The sequence below is a fragment of the Beta vulgaris genome, chromosome 2 (assembly GCF_026745355.1).
Source record: "Beta vulgaris subsp. vulgaris cultivar EL10 chromosome 2, EL10.2, whole genome shotgun sequence".
Classification (NCBI taxonomy): Eukaryota; Viridiplantae; Streptophyta; class Magnoliopsida; order Caryophyllales; family Amaranthaceae; genus Beta; species Beta vulgaris.
The window spans coordinates 366,960-385,083 of record NC_079203.1 but is presented as its reverse complement, the minus strand read 5'-3'; the positions used below and the strand labels follow the sequence as shown (position 1 = coordinate 385,083).

At 38.0% G+C, this 18,124-nt stretch overlaps 1 pseudogene; it reads left to right on the top strand.

Annotated features, from left to right (window-relative positions):
- The first annotated feature begins 5,094 nt into the window (after positions 1 to 5,094).
- On the top strand, positions 5,095 to 7,150 carry LOC125495155 (peroxidase 5-like; annotated as a pseudogene).
- Positions 7,151 to 18,124: the final 10,974 nt, after the last annotated feature.

Sequence of the window (18,124 nt, the reverse complement as noted above, 5' to 3'; positions counted from 1 at the left end):
GCAGACTTCTTCATTCCTTTGCATACTCTTCCTTCTTTCCATGGCACATATGTCTACTGTTGTTGCTTCCATGACACATATTGTGGAAGTGTATATTGCTGATTGTTTTTAGTTTGATAATGTTTTCTTTTGATGTAAGGTTTTTATAATTTGTTATATTTGTTTTTTTTGTAAACTTTTTAGTCTTTCTTTTTTTAAAACCTAATTTTTAAAGTTATTTTAATTTTAGTTGTTTTAAATGGCAAACATTTTGATTGATTGATTACCCATTATTATTTTAAAAATTTTAATAAAATTGATATAATTAAAAAATAAGGGTATTATAGTCATTTAATTGAGATACACAATGCCTCCCCTTTCACTTATATAATAGAGATAAATACTTTCTATTTATATTTAGGACCCACATACTATATTTCATAAAACTGTGTACCCAAAAAAATGGGTAAACAAATAAGAGACGGAAGAAGTAATTAGTTAATTTTATTATCATCATCGTCGTCATTGTTAGTACGATACTAATATAAGTCTTAAACCCTATGTCTCAAGTTTCAAGGTTATATTTTTTTTTTTGGCAATTCAAAATTCTTATTGACAACCAAAAAAAATATTGGTGAAACGATACAACCTAGGCTCCGCAAGCAAACTAGACCAAAAGGACAAAGCCAAACAAGGAAAAGAACAACAGTAGACCTTACCCTATTGCACTAATAACTTCCTCTCAGCCTCATTACAGTTACAAGCAACTTGGAAGATAATTTGTTTAATCAGTCGATAGGGAGAACAATAGGTATTAGCAAAGATTACATTGTTTCTTTGACACCAGAGAGTATGCACTGCCTCAGAGAACATCATCACATACACCCTTGCTTTCATACTCTTACTGTGGGCTTTAGAGCACACTATTCTGCATTCAACATCAAAGGGACATGCAGTCCTGTTAATATCAATTTTCTGCAACAGCCCCATCCAAACCTCAGCAGAATAACTGCACTCAAAGAAGAGATGTTGGATGGTCTCATCTGGGTAGAACATAATCTACATTGCAATTGACAAGCAACATTCCATCTACTAATTCTATCAGTAGTGGGAAGTCTATTTTGGACAGCTAACCATACAATGAACTTGCTTTTTGGGCTTGCTCTATTGTTGCATATAACTCTTCTCCAATTCACTTTCTGCTTCTCCCCTTGAAGAAGCTTGTAGGCTTTTTTAATACTAAACTTTCCATGGTGCATCATATCATCCCAGCTCCCCAACTCTCCAAGAAGATCTCTAGATTTTAGGATTTTTCTCAAATGACAGGACATGTTGTTGTTGATTACAACACTAGAGATATCATGTCTTCTAAGATAATAAGCAGCTATCCACTTGACCCATATCTTATCAGTTTTGAAGGAAATAGCCCATAAAAGCTTTAACATAGCAGCTTTATTCCAAGTATCCATGTTGATCAAGCTCCAACCTCCTGACACCTTAGGATTATAAAAGTTCTGCCAAGCAACAGGTGCTTTTCTGGAATCTAGTATTTGACCAGTCCACAGAAACTTCCTACATATTGCTTCCACAGCTTTGATAACCTTATTTGGGAGAGGAAATATGTGAGCTCAAAAATTCTGCATGCTACTCAAAATGCTTATAATCAAGTGTAACCTACCAGCATAGCTGAGATGCTTTGTCATCCAGGACTGAGCTCTAGCAGTAATTTTCTCAACTAACACTTTACATTGAGAGATGGTTAGTTTCTTGGAAGTAAGAGGCACTCCAAGATATTTAATGGCAGACTCCCAATAGGCATACTAATAGTCTCTGCAATCATCTGAGCTTCTTCACCAGTCACACCCCATATAAATATTACTCTTCTCCACACTAGTAACCGACCTAGAAGCCTCAGAAAATTTCCTAAAAGCATTCATTTTTTTAACCACTGAACTGATATCAGCCCTTGCAAACATCAGCAAATCATCAGCAAACATGAGATGATTAAGTGAGATTCTCTCACATTTGGGATGGTAATTGAACTCAAGATCCTCTTTAAGCTCTTTCAAACATCTGCTAAGATATTCCATACTAAGAGCAAAAAGAAAAGGAGAAAGAGGATCTCCTTGTCTTAGGCCCTTCTTAGAATTAAAAGGTATAGATGAAATACCATTTATAGCAATAAAATAAGAGACACTTCTGACACAGCCCATTATCCACCCCACAAATATTGTAGGGAAACCAAGTTCAAGCATCATTTTTTTCAAAAAAGGCCATTCAACAGAGTCATAGGCCTTTTTTATATCAACCTTGATAACACATCTAGGTGAGATATACTTCCTGGAATATCCCTTTATCAATTCAGAAGCTAATAAGATGTTATCAGCTATATATCTATCAGGAATAAAACCAGATCGAGCTTCATTTACCACCTCCTGCATCACATTCTGCATCCTGTGAGTGAGTATCTTAGATATAATCTTGTAGAGAGTAGTAAAACAAGCTATTGGCCTGAAATCCTTTGCATACATGGCTGGTGACACTTTAGGAACCAGAGTAATAACAGTATTATTAACTGGTTTGTGAAGGTAGGACTGTTCAAAGAATTCCATCACACCTCTATAAACATCATGTTTGATAATGTGCCAACATTTTTTGAAAAACAAGCCATTAAATCCATCAACCCCTGGGGCCTTATTATCATCAATCTGCTGCAGAGCTCTATCAATCTCTTCTGTTGTAACAGGATGAATAGGAGAGGCCCTGGTATCTAAGGACAACACTGGACCAGCTCTGATTGTGGTTAGATCTAGAGCAGTCAAAGAGGAAGCACAAGCGCCAAGCAAATTCTTATAAAAACTGATAATTTCTTCTTTAATTGCCTCTGGAGAAGTAAGGCACTCCCCCTGAGTATTTTGAAGCATCCCAATTCGATTCTGCGAGTCCCGCGACAAGTTGAAGTACTAGTCTCTGATTTGTGACCGGCAAGCCAACTCCGGCCAATTGATCGGAAATCATTTTTAGTGTTTGACAATAAGCAGAGACAGTTTTAAAGTTCTCAAGATGAGTGTGAGAGAATTGATGTTCAAGATAGACGGCACGTGAGTGTTTATTATCTTGAAAGATGTCGCGCAGACGCTCCTATGCTTGTTGTGCCGTGGAGTCGGGTTCGAGGATCGTAAGTATGAGATCCTCGGTGATGGTGTGGTAGATCCATTGAAGGACCAACGCATCCAAGCGGCCCCATAGTTCCTTGTCCTTGATGTCCGGTTGGTCGGAGGGAGGAATGATGTGATCAAGGGCTTGATTGGCGCGTGCCATGATTTTAAAAAGTTCCGCCCATGAAGAGTAATGAACGTTCTCAAGGTCGAGGGTGAGAGAGATGTGTTGTTTGATGTTTAGAGTGAGGGCAGGACGATAGCTTGACTTGGATTCAGTCATGGCGGATCACGGCCGCGGCGGGAAGAACAGAATAGAGAAGGGGGGCGGCGACTAGAGGAGGAAAAATAAACCCTAGGCTCTTGATATTATAATAGAATGATTATTTTCTTAATCATTGAATGAGAGTGTAGTCAGTATAAATACAAGGAGACTCCTACAAAATAGGAAACTAACTAAATATACAAAAGATATATTTACAACTAAGCAGAATATTAACATATTCTATTATTTACGACAATAATCTAGTGAATGTAGTAACATGATTAATTTTTTTCAAGCTTGTTGTTTGTAGCTGCTATTAAGTCAATACTCCTCCCATTTCAAATGTAAGGCAAGTGCAATATTTAAGGTCGAATATCGACCATTAGTTACTCTTAATTCAAGTTGATAAAAAAAGAAAATAATATATTACTGTAGCATTTTTAAAGATGAATATAATAATATAAATTTTATAGTTTTTACTTAAAAATAAGATATATTTGTAGTTAAAGTAAATTTTTGTTAAGCGTGAATGTACTATATTCGGAAAAATACATTTTTGTAAAGCATGAATGTATTATATTTTGAAACGGATGGAGTAGTTAATATAATTTGCGTTTGTAGCTTTGGTAACAAACATATTAATTAAGAATAATTTTTAGTTGCAACAAGGATACAAATAGCATTGGTTTTGGATATGTCTTGTCATTAAAATGAAGTTTTTGCCCAATGATCTAGTGAATGTAGCAACATAATTTTGTTGAAGTTTCCTACTTATAGCTAGCTACTAGTTAATAATTTGAGTTCGTAGTTCAGGAATAATTTAGTTGAAAAAAAAAATACATATAGCACCAATTTGAGATATGCCTTATAGTTGATTAAGTCCCTCCTTAGAACTGGGATAAGAGAAAGCGAAAGGACAAACATAAGTTCATGAATATACATTCCCTAGAAGATTTATACAACCATTCCAACTATGGTAACCTCTTGAAAATAAATTCGCGCGCGTGGTTACTATTAAATGTAGAAGATTTACCTAAGCATTTTATTTGATATAACTTGGCAAAGAAATTTGGCTCAAAATTACGCTTGAGCCTTTCTACAAAACATTCTGGTTGTTCATCCTCTGATAGTACTTAACCAAATTCCTCTTCAACCTTATACATGTTCAACATGAGTATGACACACTTAGCTTCAAAGGTAATCATTCACTTCACCATTTTCCCCTTAGCATTAACTTTTTAGTGCACAAAACCTTCAATTTCTTTCTTACACCCAAAACAAATGTATGACAATTCTTTTCCCTTTCAATTATAGGTTACATGTCAAATCACGGTAAAAATCATACAGAAAGCCTCTAGTAACTAAGTAGTGATCATTGATCACTTTCAAAGTACTGCAGCATATTAATTAACATAGGATGTAGGAACTATTCAAAGCCTTAAAATTAAGATGATTCACATTACCAATTCCATTTTAAGTATCAAGGTAGATTCAACTAGTTAGCTGTAGCCTGTAGGGTGGTTGATATAAACCATTTTAATTATACTATACATCATTTTACACCTTTTCTCCAACATTTATCTACACGCCCATGCTCATGCTTGTTACGTCTATATATAAACTCCACATAATCACTTATTTTTCTGTATCCTTAATTTCCAACAATTTCAACCTCAATCAAGAGAAAAAAAAATGCAGACTTCTTCATTCCTTTGCATACTCTTCATTCTTTCCATGGCACATATGTCTACTGTTGCTGCTTCCCTGTCTCTAAAAATTGGGTTTTATAACCAGAGTTGTCCTTCAGCAGAGACAATTGTGAAAAATGTTGTAAAGAAGACGATCATTAGGAATCCTGGACTAGGAGCTAGTCTAATCAGATTGCACTTCCATGATTGTTTTGTGAGGGTATGTACAATCTTTAGTATGCCTATAGTAATCAACCCCGTTTCTGAGATTTTGGAGGCCAAGGGCGAGCCTACATATTAGGGCCATGATTATGTACAAGTTTTTTGAATGTTTTATTTTCCGGTCTAGACCGAAAAATAAACAATTTTTTGGTCCGAATTTTTTGAAAGAGACGTTAAATAAGGAGGTAAGTACTTGATCATTTAATATGTCAATCAGAAAACCAAAAAGAAATTGAAAAGATGCACAATTAAATGACTAATAAAACAATAACAAATAAAGTTACAACCATCTATTATAGAAGGACCAAAGGCAGAAAAATTTAACCTGGACCGAAATAAAGTGAAAAAAAAAAATAATTGAAATTTATATTAGATAATATCAAAATTTTATAAAAAAAATGATGCATTAAGGGTCTGTTCTTTTTAATTAGTGCAAAGCAAATTAATTAAAAAGAAGTAATAAAATTCAGAATTTGTAAAACCTAAAAAAATCGAATAAAGAACAAAAATTGCAAAGAAAAGAGAGAAATTACCCAAAAATTTTGAGGGTTTGACATTGAATTGAAAAACAAGTGGGAGAATCGAATAACAAACTTAATTCGCAATAAGCTTAATTGTCGGCAGCATTTGCAATTTTGCAGTGATCTTTTCTTTTCCATTTTTTTTCTATTTTTCCTTTTATTCTCTTTTACCTTTACTTATTTGGGCTATGTGTTTTGGGGCGGCCCTGGGCACCTGCCCCTCTCGCCCATGCCCAAATACGGCCCTGCTAATAATGTATTATTAGCAACTTTCACATAAATCTTTTACACACGAATTCACTTTCAAGCATCATTCAACAAACCAAGTTTAGTTTTCATGTTCATGCACTAATATATACTTGTTAACTTTTCCACATATAAATTTCAGGGATGTGATGCTTCAGTACTTCTTGATTCTACTATGAGGAGCAAAACAGAGAAGGACACTTCATCAACAACCCAAGCTTAAGAGGCTATGAGGTGATTGATGAGGCGAAAGCTGAGCTTGAAGCTCACTGCCCTCAAACAGTTTCTTGTGCGGACATCCTAGCCTTTGCGGCTCATGATAGTGCCTACCTGCTATGAGGGATCAAATATGCACTAAGATTAGGGCGACGAGATGGATTAGTCTCACTTATAGATGAGCCTCCCCTAAACTTACCCGCACCCTTTTTTGATTTGCAATTACTCCATCAATTCTTTAAAACAAAAGGTCTTTCCTTGGAAGAAATGGTTACCCTTTCCGGAGCTCATTCTATTGGAGTTTCCAATTGCTCTGCAGTTACCCCAAGGCTTTATCCATCCAATAATTCTAACCCAAGAGACCCTTTAATGGATCCAATAAAACTGCAACTATGGTGAAAATCTTTCGAGACAGAGGTGATATATGGGCTAGAAAATTCGCTAAAGCTATGGTTCGTATGGGTTCCATTGAGGTTCTCACAGCTTGTCAGGGTGAGATAAGAAAATGTGGCAGGACTGTCAACCGAAATTGACGTGAAACGGTTTTTGGATAGGCTGAAAGAGACTTCTTGTTAAACAATAGTTAGTTACTATGTGATTTAGTGTGTTCCTTTTCCTTTAGTAGTAGCTTTTGGTTAATGTATCGTTGAATATATGTATCCTTTCAACTAACTTATTCCTCATTTCCTCTACACTATTAATGACATGATACTACCTCCACACTACTAATAACATGATACTGCTCCATGTATGGTAATTGAGTTGTGACAAATTACAGCAGCAAACAACATTTGTTGGTAGAACTTTGGAAAAGAAAAAAAAAAAACACCATGTGATTGGGAAAGAAAATAAGTGCAAGAACTCAGGTTCAACATTTTTTTTTTTTTGGAGAAAAGAGGAACACTTACTTAGATATATCTGTTGGGTATATGGTCCATATGAGGCTCAATGGGGTGTATGGGGTGTGGAGAAAGGTTGCGTAGAAAGAAAAGGGGTTAGGCACAAGGGGTGCGCCCGCACCTAATCTACGGAGGACTTTCACACATTGAGGCAGAAGACTCGGGTGCGCCCGCACCTGAGGTCTGGTGCGCCCGCACCAAGTACTGGTGCAAACGCTTCGCAAACGCGATTTTTTACGGTTTTCTTTAGTGGGGGTATAAATAGGTGCCCTAATTACGTCATTAATGTATTCTTCATCTTTAAACACATATTTGAGAGAGAAAAATCTTTAGAGAGAGTTCTTGAGCGCTTTTGTAATCTTTCTTGAACATTCATCGATTCCTAGTGCATATTCGTGGTTTTTCTCCCAGTTCTTGGGTTTCCACGTAAATGTTCTGGTGTGTTCTTTCCTGCTTTCTTATTTGATATTATATTATTGTTTGCTATTATTCTTAGATTGATAATCAATAGAACTTATAAGTGGTATCAAGAGCTAGGTTTGATTATTGTCTAGATCTAGAATGATTAACAATGGAGGATTCAAAGATTAGAATTGAGAAGTTTGATGGGACATATTTTGGATATTGGAAGATGCAAATAGAAGACATCTTATATCAGAAAAATATGTATCAACCTTTGTCTGAAAAGCCTGCTGAGATTGAGGAGGCTAAGTGGAAGGTACTAGAGAGGCAGGCACTAGCGGTGGTGCGTTTGACATTGGCTCGGACTGTGGCGTTCAATGTCAAGGATATCAAAACAACGGCAGGATTAATCAAAGCACTGTCAGATATGTATGAGAAGCCCTCGGCTATGAATAAGGTATATCTGATGCGCCATTTATTTGATTTAGAGATGAATAATGGTAGTTTTGCTGCCGAACATATTAATGAATTTAATTCAATAATAAGTCAGTTATCATCTGTTAATATTGTCTTTGAGGATGAGGTGAAAGCTTTAATTTTGTTGTCCTCTTTACCTACTGCTTGGGAAACTGTTGTAACTGCTGTTAGTAATTCTCTGGTAAAAGAAATTGGTTTATGATGTTGTCCGTGATCTTATTTTGAGTGAGAGCATTCGAAGGAAAGAAGTGGAGAATCATCTGGGGCATACAGTGTAGAGGGTAGAGGGAGGGGAAAACAAAAGGGAAAAGGGAAGAGTTCACAAGGGAGATCAAAGTCAAGGGGGCGAAGTAAGTCAAAGGGTAGAACAAATTTTACCTGTTGGAATTGTGGTGAGAAGGGTCATCCAAAGAGGGATTGTCCACATCCCAAGAAGAAGGGTGGAAAATCTGACCATAATGAGAAACAAGAGGATAGTGACAACTCATCGATATCTTCTGCATCGAATAAGGTTGAGGATGCTCTGTTTTGAGTTTGATAGTTCTATAGAGTCGTGGATCCTAGATTCGGGGGCATCTTTCATCTTACCCATGAGGGAGCTGTTTCAGGACTTCAAGGCAAAGAAGTTAGGAAAGGTCCATCTTGCTGATGATAAGACCTTGGATATAATGGGGAAGGGAGATGTGGTTGTCAGGACTACGAATGGAGGAACTTTAAAACTGCATGATGTTAGGTACATTCCAGGCCTAGCAAAGAATCTGATTTCTGTGAGTCAACTGGACTCATGTGGCTACAAAACTGTGTTCTGTGAGGGAAAGTGGAAGATTTCCAAAGGTTCCATGATTTTGGCTAGAGGTACTAAGATGGGAGCCCTATACACTATTGCAGGGTGTACAGTCATGATTGGTGCAGCTACAGTAGATGAGACCAAGTTATGGCATACTAGATTGGTCATATGGGTGAAAGGGGATGAAGATTTTAGCTTCAAGTGGCAAGTTGTCAGGGTTGAAATCAGTTGACATGGAATTTTGTGAGAGCTGTGTTTATGGCAAGCAGAAAAAGGTGACTTTCACAAAAGCCAAGAAAGAGTTGAAAACTGAGAAGCTAGAATTGGTGCACACTGACTTGTGGGGTCCTTCACCAGTCAGATCTCTTGGAGGCTCACGGTATTTTGTTACTTTCATTGATGACTACAGTAGGAAGGTGTGGGTCTACTTCATGAAGAAGAAATCTGACTTCATGACCTTCAAGAAGTGGAAAGCTGAGGTCGAGAATCAGACTGGAAGGAAGATTAAGTGCATTAAGTCTGATAATGGAGGTGAGTATGAGTTGACAGAGTACACAAAACTCTGTAAGGAAAACGACATAATTCTGAAGAGGACGTTCCAGGGAAACCTCGACAGAATGGAGTTGCAGAGAGGATGAACAGGACACTGACTAGAGGGCTAGATGTATGAGGTTGCATGCAGGGCTACCTAAGACTTTCTGGGCAGATTCAGTTAGTACAACAGCTTATTTGATCAACAGAGGACCATCAGTTCCTTTGAGTTCAAGTTTCCAGAGGAGGTTTGGAGTGGAAAGGAGGTAAATCTTTCTTTTCTAAAACTATTTGGTTGTGTTGCATATGTTCAATCTGAGAAACGTGACAAGTTAGACCCAAAAGCCGTTAAATGTTATTTTATTGGGTATGGTTCTGAGAAGTATGGATATCGATGTTGGGAACCAAAAGGTAGGAAGATTTTGAGACACTGTGATGTCACATTTGATGAGACTAAGCTGTATAAGGATGTATTTGGTGATAAATCTGAGATTACTAAGTAGTGGGAGTTCAGGAGAAGGAGATTGTGGAGATAGGTGGCATTGTGTTAGGGATGTCATTGTTCCAGAATTGGGTGAGCAACATAGAGATGAGGTTCACACTCCTGCAGGGTCTGATTCTGAGGAGTCAGATATCTCACAGCCTGGTAATTCAGAGGGTACAATTGTCATACAACCAAGAGGCTCCAGTTCTAGTACACGAGAATTGTCTCTCAAGTTGACTTGAGAAAATCCGCAAGGGTGTCCAAAACACCTGTTCGATATTCACCTTCTATGTATTATTTGTTACTAACTGATGCAGGTGAACCAGAATCATACAAGGAAGCAATAAATTCGACTGATTCATCTAAGTGGGAGTTAGCCATGAAAGATGAGATGAAGTCCCTGGAAAAGAATCAGACATGGGAGTTGTCTGCATTACTAAAGGTATGAGAGCACTTAGCAACAAGTGGATCTTCAGACTGAAGAAAGAGCCTGATGGAAGTGTCAGGTATAAGGCGAGATTAGTAGTAAAGGGGTTCCTACAAAAGGAGGGTATAGATTATAATGAAATATTTGCTCCTGTTGTGAAGTTAACTACTATTCGTATCTTGTTGGCTATTGTTGCTGCTGAAAATTTGTTCTTAGAACAGATGGATGTAAAGACTGCGTTTCTACATGGTGATCTGGAGGAGGAAATTTACATGAAGCAACCAGATGGTTTTAAAGTTCAAGGAAAGGAGAACTTGGTGTGCAAGCTCAAGAGGAGCTTATATGGATTGAAGCAGGCTCCTAGACAGTGGTACATAAAGTTTGACACATTCATGTGTAGCAGTGGGTTCAAGAGAGCTGATAGTGATCATTATTGTTACTTTCAGAGGTATGAAAATGACTATGTTTATTTACTTCTGTATGTTGATGATATTCTGATTGCTGGTACAAGTATGGATATGATAAATGGTGTGAAAGGAAAGCTGTCACAAGTATTTGAGATGAAGGATTTGGGTGAATCTACACAAATCTTAGGCATGAATATTTTCAGGGACAAGTCTACTGGTATGTTGAAGTTGTCTCAGGAGGATTATATTCTTAAGGTGCTGAAGAGGTTTAATGTAGGAGATGCTAAACCCAGAAATTCACCACTTCCTAGTGATCTCAAATTGACAAGGGAGCATTCACCAACTACAGAAGCAGAAAAGGAGCGGATGGCCACTGTTCCCTATGCTTCAGTTGTTGGTAGCTTGATGTATGACATGGTGTGCACACGACCAGACATTGCTTTTGCAGTGGGAGTTGTTAGCAGGTTTGTTTCTAATCCAGGTGAGAAACATTGGGAGGCTGTAAAGTGGTTACTAAGGTATTTGAAGGGTACTTCAAGTATGGGGCTTTGTTTCTGGCAGAAGGGAGTAAAGCTAGAGGGTTATGTTGATGCTGATCTCAGTGGAGATATCGATACAAGCAAAAGCACTTCAGAATATGTATCTACTGTGGGGGGTACTGCAGTGAGTTGGATGTCCAAGTTACAGAAGTGTATATCTTTGTCTACTACATAGTCTGAGTATGTGGCTATGTCGGAGGCAGGTAAGGAGATGGTATGGTTGATTGGTTTTCTTGAGGAGATGGGCATTAAATAGGAGAAAGTGATACTTTACAGTGATAGTCAAAGTGCAGTGCATTTGGCTAAGAATTCCATGTATCATTGTAGGACTAAACACATTCGTAGGCGTTTTTACTATATCAGGAGTTTAGTGGAGGAGAATGAGTTGAGTCCGGAGAAAGTGTTGGGTGCTAAGAATCCAACAGATATGCTCACTAAGAGTGTGAGTTGTGATAAACAAAGGTTGTGCAGAACCTTAGTTGGTCTTTGTTGATTGTTGGCGAAGATGGTGGATTAGGAGTTGAGATGAATGAGAAGATGATGAAAGTATGGAGTTTTCTTCACTTACACCTATCTCCAAGTGGGAGATTGTTGGATATATGGTCCATATGAGGCTCAATGGGGTGTATGGGGTGTGGAGAAAGGTTGCGTAGAAAGAAAAGGGGTTCGGCACACGGGGTGCGCCCGCACCAAATACTGGTGCGCCCACACCAAACAGTGGTGCGCCCGCACCTATCGCAAACGCTTCGCAAACGCGGTTTTTTGCGGTTTTCTTTAGTGGGGGTATAAATAGGTGCCCTAATTACGTCAATAATGTATTCTTCATCTTTAAACACATATTTGAGAGAAAAAAAGCTTTAGAGAGAGTTCTTGAGCGCTTTTGTAATCTTTCTTGAACATTCATTGATTCCTAGTGCATATTCGTGGTTCTTCTCCCAATTCTTGGGTTTCCACGTGAAAGTTCTGGTGTGTTCTTTCCTGCTTTCTTATTTGATATTCTATTATTGTTTGCTATTATTCTTAGATTGATAGTCAATAGAACTTACAATATCAAAGTTCATATAATTCGAAACTAAATGTTCCATACAATAACTAGGAGAGGTAGGGAAATTCCTAGTTATAGTACATTTCAAATCCGGGTTTCTACAATTCTTAGCCAAATCATCCACCGTTTTGTTGTCGTTTCCACATTGTTTAATTAGCACCTCCGGGTGTCTCTTGCTCCATTTCCTGCACATGTTGCCAATATGTTCTTTTGATTAATGAGGTCAACAACCATCTTACAATCAAGAGTAGATGATAGATCTATGGAAATGGTATGCCTCCACAATATACATAGCCTCCAGAATGCTTAGAATATCAGCTGCAAGAGACTCATTAGTAAAAACTAGGGGTGGCAATAAATGATGCGAGTTGATTTCGAGTTTGAGCTAGCTCGACTCGTTAGCATTTTGAGTCGAATTTCAGTTGAGTCAAGCTCACTCGAGTTGCGTTTTGACCGAGTTTTGTCCGAGCTTTGACCGAGTAGATTTCGAGTAGCTTACAAGTGTCTCATGTTAAAAGCAAAAATAAGGTAGAAAAATGTTAAATTATGTATTTTGCTATTGGTAATTGGGTATTCGAGCTTCTCACGAGTTCTCAGATCGAGTATAGAGTTGCTCAACTCAACTCACCAACATCTCGAGTTGAGCTCGAGTTCGATTATTTGAGCTCCCTCGAGTCGAGCTTTGACTGAGTTTTGACCGAGTGGATTTCAAGTAGCTCGCGAATTGTCTCGTCTCATTGCCACCCCTACCTATAACCCAACTTCTCTCATTGATTCTCCCCAAGACCTGCCATATCATAGAGACCAATAAATGACGCATCAACATGGATCATGAAAAAATCACAAGGGTGGGTATAACATAGAGGGTAGAAACTTGTTTGTCAAGGTGAGCTCGAGCAAATTCGCTTGCGCAACCATTGGCTTTACATCTAATGAGTAGGCTAGTTAGGGGATGAGTCTTTGCTATTGAAGACACAATTCTATCTTTTCACATTTTATGACAAACATAAGGGGAAATTCCACTTTATCCCTCGAAAATTGCGTCGCTTGTCAAGTTATAGACTAGGAAATTCAAGTCCCATACCCCTCTAATACTCACGCTTGCGACTTTCTTTTGATTTTCCATTATAGACAAAGGGGTGTTTGTCAATTACAATTTTGGAGTAAAAATAGAGTTTTGAACCAATTTTAGAGTTTTGACTAGTTAAAAACTCTAAAACGGGTGTTTGGTAAAAGAGAGTTTTGGAATAAAAACTCTCAAAATGAAAAAGCTCCTAATAGGAGCTTTTTCTTTAGAGGATTAGGTAAAAGAATGTTTAATGATTTTTTTACTTTTAATAATAATACTAATTATAAACATATGTATTAAAATGTCTATCAATATCATTTCAAACGAACAAATGGCAATAGACTTTTAGCAATCAGTTAATTGTTACCAAACACATTTATAAAAAAAAGTTGTCAAATCAGCAGTCAAATCCGCCTGGAAAAAAAAATTAAAACTTTAACAACAAACTCTAAAGTCTAATAGCTAAATTCTAAACTCTATTTGCCAAATAGGGCAAAAGTTGCTTGAACCCAACTCTTGGTAGGGCCTATATATAGCCAATCTATCTTTATTTACAGCAGAACAGTGGAAGGTATTGGTGGGTTTAATTGTTAGTACCAAAATTCCCGATGATTGTTCAACGGGTAAGTTTGACAATTTTTCATGGATACTTGATACTGGCGCTTCTCGCCATGTTACTGGTAATCTCACTTGGCTTTCTGATATTGTTACCTTGTCTTCTCCTGGCCCGGTTGATTTACCAAATGGTACTACTATTGTTGCAACACAAGAGGGTTTGGTTCGTCTTTCTTCTCACATTATTCTATCTCATGTTCTATATGTTCCGTCCTTGAATTGCAATTTGGTTTCTATATCTCAATTAACCGATACTTTGCATTGTATTATTCACTTTGACTTACATACATGTGTTATTCAGGACCAATCGAAGAAGCAGATTAGAACGGGTTTTAGACGAGATGGATTCTACTACTTCGGAACGAAGGAAGTTCAACATGTCACAGTTCATAGTGTCTCTTCTTCTCTCACTCTTTGGCATCAACGCATGGGCCACCCAATCTGAGAAAGTCGTAAAATTAATTACTTCATCATGTTTTTGGTTTAAAAGGTAGTTTGAATAAGGCATGTGAAATTTGTTTTCGTGCTAAACACTCTCGCGATAAATTTCCTTTAAGTGAGAATAGAGCTTCTAGGATTTTTGAGGAAAATACATTGTGATTTATGGGGACCTTATAAGCATCAATCTACTTGTGGTGCTCGATATTTCTTGACTATTGTAGATGATTATTCCCGTATTGTATGGGTTTTTGTAATGGTGGATAAAACTAAAGTATTTCGCATATTTATGTCCTTTGTTGCTATGGTTGATCGTCAATACTCTCAAACCATCAAAATAGTTCAAAGTGATAATGATACGGAATTTCATTGTTTACATGACTATTTTTCTGCCATGCATAGGATTTTTTTATACCTATTGTACCCATTCTCCACAACAAAATAGGCGAGTTGAGCGCAAACACAAACATATTTTGAATGTTGGGAGAGCTTTGAGATTTCAGGCCAATTTGCCTATTTATTTTTGGGGTGAAGGTGTTCTTGCTGCAGCACATTTAATAAACCGTACTCCTACCCCTTTACTTGATAACAAATCTCATTATGAAATTTTGACTGGCACTTGTCCTTCTTATGATGAAATTTATACTTTTGGATGTCTTTGTTTTGCCCATAACTTAAAATCCAAAAGTGATAAATTTGCCAGTCGGAGTAGGAAATGTCTTTTTATGGGGTATCCTTTTGGCAAGAAAGGGTGGAAACTATTTGATTTAGATGCTCGGAAATTTTTTATTTCTCGTGATGTCAAGTTTTTTCAGAATCTTTTCCCCTTTATTCATCCAGAAAAAGCCAATATTGTTCCCTATGCTATTGTTCCCATTTGCGATATTCATGATGATTTTACTCCTATTATTGAATCTGATGAACCAAATCCTTTGTTTCCTTCTGATGAGCCCCATACTTCTTCTCTTTCCTCTTCTATTTCTACGGACCCTAACACCGAATCTCCCTCTTCCTCTTCTCCTAACTGCTCTACTGGGCCCAATGCTATTTCCCTCCCAAGTACCCCTCCGCCACAACTCACCTCCTTTTCTCAATTAGCGCCTAGTTTAACGCCTTCTCCAACTGGGCCTCAGTTCACAGCCCAATCTGAGTCCCCTACCACTGACCCTTCCCCGCTCACTCAATCTGCCCCCATGCTTTCTGGGTCTCCTTCTAGGCCTACTGATCCTTCTATTATCGCAAATTTGCCTCTCTCTCATTCCCGTTCTGTTGGGCCGCCAACTCCTACTTCAACTACTCCTTCTCCCTCAAAGCCCACTACTTCATCTTCTTCTTCTGACTTGGGTGGTGGCATGCATAAACTTCCGTCTATTTTATTACGTAATTATGTTACCAATCCTGTTGTTGTTCAAGGTCCGTCCTGCTCCACTCTGTCTCTATAGTCTGCTTCAGGTACTCCTTATCCTATTGCGCACTATATTAATTGTGACAATTTTTCTATGCATTATCGGCTATTTCTTGCAGCTATTACTTCAAAGTCAGAACCTAAATCTTTAAGAAGCAATAATGAGAAGTAGTGATTGGAGGAGTTCTATGTCCGATGAAATTCAAGCTTTAGAGGCTAATGACACTTGGTCTCTTGTTCCTCTTCCTCCTGGTAAATGTGCTCTTGGTTGCCGGTGGGTTTAACGTGTCAAGTATTACTCAAATGGCTCTGTTGAGCGACTTAAGTCTCATTTGGTTGCTCTTGTCAATCATCAGGAAGAAGGCATTGACTACACTGAAACCTTTGCTCTCGTTGCGAAAATGGTCACTATTCGTGCTTTTTTGGCTATTGGTGCTTCTAAGAATTCGGAACATCATCAAATGGATGTTCACAGTGCCTTCTTACATGGCGATCTACTGAGGAAGTTTACATGAAACTTCCTCCTGGTTTTACTTCTTCCGATCCGAATTTAGTTTGTCGACTCCAGAAGTCTTTATATGTCTTAAACAGGCTCCTCGATGTTGGTTCGCCAAATTAGTCACTGCTTTACGAGGTTATGGTTTCTTACAATCATATTCTCACTATTCTTTGTTTACTTACACTCATGGTTCGGTTCAAATGAATGTGTTTGTTTATGTTGATGACTTAATCATTTCTGGGAATGATTCTACTTCCCTGATGGCTTCCAAGACCCATTTCAGTGATTCTTTTCATATGAAAGATCTTGGCTCTTTAAAATACTTTCTTGGATTGAGGTTGCTCATAGCTCCTCCGGATTATTCTTATGTCAGTGGAAGTACACTCTTGATATTATGTCTGAGGTCGGATTATTAGTTTCCAAACCTGTTGATTTTCCATTGAGCAGAATCACAAGCCTGGCTTAGCTACCAGGGCTCTCTATTCTGATCCTGCTGCCTACCGTCGTCTTGTGGGCCGCCTTATCTACTTGGTTGTCACTCGGCCCGATTTAGCCTATTCGGTTCATATCCTCTCTCAATTTATGTAGGAGCCTTATGTTGAGCATTGGGATGCCGCTATTCACTAGTAGAATAAATGCTATTTGCCGCGGTTAAAAAGTGCCATATTGCTGCGGTTTTGGGCGCGCATCAATTAAGGGGGCAGCAATAGGTATTAATTATATTGCTGCGGTTTTTAAGCCAAACCGCAGCAATATTATTATGTATTAGCTATTTAACAGAGAGTATTGCTGCGGTTTTGGGCCAAAACCGCAGCAATATGTCAAACTATTGCTGCGGTTTTGGCCCAAAACCGCAGCAATAGGTCCTGGTAACCAAAAAAAAAAATTTTTTTTTTCCATTTTGCAATCCCATTTGTAAGATTAAAATCAGGCATCAAACCAATCCACTTTTCACAAAATTCGCATATGAATTGAAAATGAAATGACATATAAATCTGATTAATATATAACGATAAAAAGAACAAAAATTGAAAATAACATCAGATATTAGAATATAAACCTCCATAGTTACAAATTGGACTAAAAATAAAAATCCAAAACCGTGTATTCCCAGCGAAGCATTCTAAAAAATAAAAATGAAAAAAATCCAAAACAAGTATCACCAACCTAACATCAGATAACCAAAAAAAAACTAACAAAAATAGGAAAAAAAAAATTGAAAAATAATAACAATAGGTTGTGTATTTCCGGCGAAGAAAGAGGAGAGAAGCTGTGTATTTCCGGCTAAAAAAGAGGACAAGAAAGCATAAGCAGGGCTTGTGAATCTGTTGATCAACGAACGAAAACCGGCGACCCACAACGGCAACCAACAACGGCGACAAACGAGAGATGTGAATCTGTTGAGCAACGAACGAAAACCAAATGGTCGACGGCGACCTAATAAATCTGGCGAGGGACCACGAGAGCATGTCGAAAAACAAACAAACAACGAACGGTCACCGGCGACCTTGGGAATCTGGCGAGCAACGTCGCGAATTTGGCGAAAGACCGTGCGAATTTGGCGAGGCACTTGCGAATCTGGCGAGAGATTTCGAAAGGTCGACGTTGATTTCGAAGGAGCGAATTTGAGAGGGTTAGAGGAGAGAGAGAAGATGAGAGGAGGCGTGAAAAAGATGTGAGGAAGAGAGGAGGAGAGAGAGTGAGAGGAAACCCTAGCTGGGTGAATGAAAGAAATAAACAAACGCATTCACCGTTCACCCACTACTTGGACTATTTTATTATGGTTTTAAAAACCTATTGCTGCG